This window comes from Perca flavescens, chromosome 18 (genome assembly GCF_004354835.1).
Source record: "Perca flavescens isolate YP-PL-M2 chromosome 18, PFLA_1.0, whole genome shotgun sequence".
Taxonomy (NCBI): Eukaryota; Metazoa; Chordata; class Actinopteri; order Perciformes; family Percidae; genus Perca; species Perca flavescens.
Window position 1 is genome coordinate 25,126,920 of NC_041348.1, and position 6,659 is coordinate 25,133,578.

General features: G+C 40.1%; 1 non-coding gene across 1 annotated transcript; it reads left to right on the forward strand.

Annotated features, from left to right (window-relative positions):
- Positions 1–3,602: 3,602 nt before the first annotated feature.
- Positions 3,603–3,765, forward strand: LOC114573770 (U1 spliceosomal RNA). The gene has a single exon (XR_003694950.1). It is a non-coding gene; the product is annotated as a U1 spliceosomal RNA (small nuclear RNA).
- Positions 3,766–6,659: the final 2,894 nt, after the last annotated feature.

Consider the following 6,659-nt stretch of genomic DNA (forward strand, 5'->3'; position numbering starts at 1 on the left):
GTATTTTGAAATCAATTCTTTGCGGCACTGGAAGCCAGTGTAGAGACTTCAGTACTGGAGTGATGTGATCCACTTTCTTGGTTTTAGTGAGGACTCGAGCAGCAGCGTTCTGAATCAGCTGCAGCTGTCTGATTGATTTTTCAGGGAGACCTGTAAAGACACCGTTACAGTAGTCAAGTCTACTGAAGATAAAAGCATGGACAAGTTTTTCCAAATCCTGCTGAAACATAAGTCCTTTAACACTTGATATATTTTTAAGGTGATAATAGGCTGACTTTGTAATTGTCTTAATGTGACTTTTAAAATTCAGATCTGATTCCATGACTACAGCAAGATTTCTGGCTTTGTCTTTTTGTTTTTAACATTGTCGTTTGGAGCTGAGTGCTGACTTTTAATCGTTCCTCTTTTGCTCCAAAAACAACCACCTCAGTTTTTTCGTCATTTAATTTAAGAAAATTCTGGCACATCCAGTTGTTAATTTGTTGAATGCACATATTCAGTTGTTGTATTGGACTATAGTCCCCTGGTGATAAGGTTATATACATTTGTGTGTCATCCGCATAACTATGGTAACTTATTTTATTGTTTTCCATAATTTGAGCCAGTTGTAGATGTTAAACAGGAGAGGCCCCAGAACTGAGCCTTGGGGAACTCCGCATGTCATATTTGTATGCTCGGATGTATAATTCCCTATAGACACAAAGTAGTCCCTATTCTTTAAATAAGACTCAAACCACTTTAGCACTGAGGCAGAATTGCCAACCCAGTTTTCCAGTCGGTCTAGTAATAGGTCATGGTCGACCGTATCAAATGCAGCACTGAGATCAAGTAATACTAAGACTGAAATTTTGCCACTATCTGTGTTTAAGTGGATGTCATTAAAGACTTTAACAAGAGCTGTCTTAGTGCTGTGATGTGGTCGAAAACTCGACTGGAAGGCATTAAAGGAACACGCCGACTTATTGGGAATTTAGCTTATTCACCGTAACCCCCAGAGTTAGACAAGTCGATACATACCCTTCTCATCTCCGTGTGTGCTGTAACGCTGTCTGACGGCTCCAGCGGCATCAGGCCAGCACAGAACATGCAGGTAAATGGTTCCAGTAATCCTACTGCTCCGAATAAGTGACAAAATAACGCCAACATGTTCCTATTTACATGTTGTGATTTATAGAGTCACAGCGTGTACAAAAAACAACGTAACATGAGACACAGCCGTCTTCTAACTGTAAACAAACCGGGAACTATATTCTCAGGCGGAAGAATATAGTACTTGGGCGGAGTGATATGCTCGCAGCAAGCCTGTCTGAGAATATAGTTCCCAGTTTGTTTACTGTTAGAAGACGGCTGTGTCTCATGTTACGTTGTTTTTTGTACATGCTGTGACTCTACAAATCACAACATGTAAATAGGAACATGTTGGTGTTATTTTGTCACTTTTGTCACAATTTGGAGCAGTAGGCTAGTTGGAACCAGTTACCTGCAGGATCTGTGCTAAGCTAAGCTAGTTGGAACCAGTTACCTGCAGGATCTGTGCTGGGCTAAGCTAATGCTGGAGCCGTCAGACAGCCTTACAGCACGCACGGAGATGAGAAGGGTATGTATGGACTTATCTAACTGTGGGGGTTACTGTGAATAAGCTAAATTCCCAATAAGCCGGCGTGTTCCTTTAAAACTGTTGTTTAGTGACAAGAAAAGGTTGAGTTGTTGAGAAACCGTTTTTTTCAATGATTTTATTGAGGAAACCACATGGTCAAGAAAAGCTTAAAAGGGCTGACTATGATTCTGAGTTGATTTTAAAATCAAAAGATGAAAGTCAGAAACTTCCCACTTTGTATGAAACCAAACCTGCAGTGCTTGATTTAAGGTACCGGTAAGATAGGCTACCGGTCCTTACTATCTTTCTTGTGCTATTGTACTTCAGAGCACAGTGGAAGATGGTGGCGACTCTTTATTTGGGGTGACCTAATTGCTCCTGCAGATTTTCAGGTCTAAGTTTGAAACGTGTTGATCTTTGACAGGCAAAGTAGACTTCCAAATGCCCAGCGAATAGGTCTTTTTCAAAGCAGACATTTTGACTTCTAGGTGGAAATGCACAGCCGTGATTAACATCAAGCTTGGTCTGCTCCATTTAAATGTGTGAGTCAGCCATGGCAGTGGCATGCACAATCCCAGGACACTGGCACAGGCTGAAATAAGTGGAATTCAGCTACTGTGTCATTAATGAGTAATAGAACTGTGCTTATCCAGCCTGATAATCGGACTGAATAACCTCTTCGTTTAGATCACGTGTCCTGCACGGCTGACCGGAGTAAAAGCAGATGAATGGTGAAAGAAAAGGACGACTTTTCAACTTTTCCAAAGTTTAGTAAATTTCTAAAGTTGAAGTCTTTAGCCAGACTTGATCTTCTGTATTCTATCTTCAGTGAAGAGGTGGAATATGATAAATTGCAAGTTATTAATATGGTGAAAATTGAGTCAAGTCCCTTTACACTGTGAGAGGCAGTCCTGTGGGAAGCCACTGATATATAACAGTATGAAAAAATGTTTTCAGATAAAATCTTATTACCAGGAGACATGCTGTTATTAATAGTGAGTTGAACTGAACTGATGAATTAAAAGAGGATTTTAATGTCTTTTTTCATCTTTGCTCTTATTTAAAGCAGACAAGAAGAATAACATGTTTTTCAAGTGGGAAATGTAAAACAAATTACTTTGCTTTAGGGTCAGATTAACACCTGATGTGAGGTAAGCAGAGAGGAAAATTAGTTGATCTACAAGTAGATTTATACAGCCGTGAAAAAATATAAGACCACAAAACCGTGGCATGACTGTGCTGCACTGTCTAGAGTCAGGAAACTGTTAAGATTGCATGAAAATATATATATTTTTTAAATCCCCAAACACACTACTGTTCTGTTTTGACGTTGAATCACTCTACTTTAACAGTGGAATAAATGTCAGCATGCAAACTGAAATCACTCAATTTTATTATTGTTGTTAGGCGAGTAAAGAAATCTTTGTTTTCATACAATTGGAGTCAACCAGAAATAAATTTTAAATCTAATAAAAGCTGATAAAAAGCGTTTTTTGCGGATTTCTTGTAACGTTGCATTTTGGCGCTTGCGCAGTTCACTGCTCAGTCTTTAACGCGGAAATAATTCACTTTAAAGTTTGTCAAAGCGAATTCTGGTATAAAAGCCTTTTATATATGTCAATGATAAAAGCGAGGTTTACTGGTCACTAGCGACACAGTCTATGGTTAGGATGACATGTAGTTGTGGTTTGTTGTGCCTTGTTTTATTATGTTTAGCGTACTACTGGTCTGGTGGTGATGTGTTTTATTTACGGAAGTGTCTAGAACTGCAGGCGTGTACCGCGCAGTGCATGACGGGAAGACGTGGTCTATAACACGTGTTTTTAATGTTACGTTTCTACAGCACTTTTACACCAGACATACCGAAAAGATGAGATTGTTTTGATTAGTTTGGGGTTCAATCACATTCGCTTCCGCTTGTATTGTGTATATGGAGTTAGCGTCACAACCGTCACTGAAAACCGTCCCTTCTCCAAGGACGCCCTGACCGTCTCATGTTCATTTCATACTTACCTGGCAGGGGAGATACCATGATCACATAGGTGGTTCACCCATGGCGAGGCATAGCCATTGCACTGAGGCTATCTGACCCGTGCGAATTCCCCAAATGTGGGAATCTCGACTGCATAATTTGTGGTAGTGGGGGACTGCGTTCGCGCTCTCCCCTGATAACATGTATAATGAAAAATCTCTACGAACAGCAGGTCTTCTGATGGTGGGGGATAAAAATTTACCGAGGAAACAAGTTGCAACGCATATACCATAGGTGTATGTAAGAGAACGGCACATACGGGTATTAAGGTGTTCTAAGGTGGGATACGTGCTGTGAAACCTCTGTGCCGTAACTTTCCAAGTTAGTTTGTTAGAGTTCTTAATATAACCCTCACACATTAGGTTAATTTAATTCATTATCAGCTAATCATGCTCTAAGCCAGTGTTTCTCAAAAGGGGGTATACGTGTACTCCTAGGGGTACTTTGGAGGACTGCAGGGGTTACGTGAGATATTTAATAAAATGTTTAATACCGTAGTTACAAGGCTGTTGTCCAGAACATTGTTCCTCTTCATGTAGAATTTTTTTTCCCCTACCAAAAATGTGACATTTTTTGGACCTAATCTTGCCTTCCTTCTTCTGTCCTCCTACTTTTTTTTACAAGTTTCTCGCTTGTTTCTTCTATGTCACTGTTTTTGATACTATATTTTGACCTATTCTTGCCTTACCTCCTTCCTTCTTTCTACCATCTTTTTGTCTTTTTTACAGTTTTTGTCTCCTTTTCTCATTAGCATTTAAATGTTTGTTTTTTTCCAGTAACAAGGCTGTGTTGTTCCTCTTTATATAGACTTGTTTTTCTACCGAAAATGATTAGCGCTGGTCAGGGGGTACTTGGCTTAAAGAAACAATTCAAAAGGGGTACATTATTGAAAAGAGTTTGAGAACCACTGCTCTAATGAACGTGAAAACACAGTCCAAACGGCTCTTAATTGTTGTTAAGACAATTGTGAGGATGTTCTGCTTTTTTTGGTCATGATTAACAGTTTTATATGGCCTGTGTTTTTTATCCTAGATTTAAAAGCCACGGTTATCTGTATGGCCACTGTAAATCCAACATCAGCATTAATGCACAACATTGAAAGAGTCATATTATAAAAAGGGAAATGTTGGTATGGTTTACAACGGGCATCACCCAGAAAACGCCTCAGTGTCTCCTCCTTCACTGATTGGACACAGTCACGTTTGCTGGCCCTCATTATCTGTGTGCACTTCAATGTGTAGGCTACTCCACACTCATTTCACCAGGTGGCGCTGTTGTATCATGGTTAAATGCTTAAAGACGTCTAGTAATAATTCATTTAGCATTTGGCCCCCTTGTACTCAAGTTGTGCCTTTATGTAAGCCCAGTTGTATAAGAACTGGTGGGAGACTCTTCAAAATATGGTGATTAAAGAGGATCTTACAGGTGGAATTGATATTTCACGTCTCCTGGAAATTAATATATTTAAAAAGTGAATGCAGGATTGTATATGTTTAACAAACATAAGGGCAGAAATCCAGAGGCAGGAGCAGGCGTTTTGTAGCCTGACAAGCCAGACCCACATCAAGACGTTGGGTCTGGGAACTCACCATTGGCAGGGCTCAATCCGAGGGGCGGGATAAATGGTTGTCTTTCAAATTCCCTCTGCACACAATAGGATAGCGCTACAACCATCCGCTAGTTGATAGATTAATCTTTTGCTGTATCCGGTCGGCAATATAGACCTTTTTCACGCCAGACAATGTTGACATGTCACAGTAGGAAAAGTACAGGTGTATTAAACCATTACTGATGGCTGCATTCCACTTAGGAGAGGTCCTGGTATTGTTCATGCTGACTCACTGAAATATCTTACTGGGACACTTGATGGAACTGAGCCATCGTTAAGGTTACCAATTTCAGCTGTGCTTTTCCTACTATGACAAGTCAAAATGTCTACTGTGAAAAAGGTCCACTCAAGGGGGTAAGCTTGGCTTCAGAACTCGAACCTCCTATGGCGACATTATGATGCTACAAAGCGATTACCTCCCGTTAGCATTCCACTCACTGCCATTCATTTTGTCACTTTTGACAGCGAATAACTTTACATCTGAAGCGTTTAAAGAATCTATTTGTCCATTGTTTATTTCTAAAGAAACACGACAATGTATAAAAGGTTTCATTACCTTGTACCTCACGTTATGGCTCCGTAGCAGACGTTTTTGTAAAAATAGGCTAACGATTGTGTCACATAGTAGAGGAATTACCGTATAGTAGCCTAGAGGAGAAGCTTGCAGGCAGTTTGGACTTACATTAGCTGTTTAAGTTTAATTACTAATGTTAACTAGCATGTTAGTTAGCAATAATTAGCCTGTGCCCATGTTATCTCCTTACATATACCTTCGCTCTCCGTCTCTGTAAGATTGGGAATGATTGAGATTTCTCTTGGCACAGCTACCAGAAGACTTACAACTTTCAGACACGTTGCTCACGTCACATTTACGTTGTCTCTCTCAGTTGGAGGCTGCGCAGTAACGCTCAGTGCTCACCGGAAAAGTGCTTCTAATATCCTTCACTGGTCTCCGTCCAGAGACACGGGGTCTATTGGTCCAGTTTATATACTGTCTATGATCCCACTATGGCCACGCCAAGACACGCCCTTCAATAGCATTTATTGGCCAGGCGTCCATGTCAATTCTAGGGGAGAACCCAACGTTTCCGAAATACCAAATATGTAGGCTATTTGGGAAAAATGTATATTCATTTAGCAAAAGACATCTAGAATATGATGCAGCCATTAAAACGAAAATAAAGAGCAAAAATACTGTTTAAAACTAACTTGAATTATAAATGTTGATTCTTACACAATTATAATTGTGTAAGAATCAACAGTGTAAATATTTTTTAGCCATAAAGAGACACACATGTTGCAATTAGGCTACAGCTGTCGGCTGAGCAAACAAACAGTGTGCCCAGGTGAGGAGTTGGTGGCGGTCTTGGACAAGGATCAACTCAACAGTGAGACGAAACTCCATTTCCCATGGTCCTTTG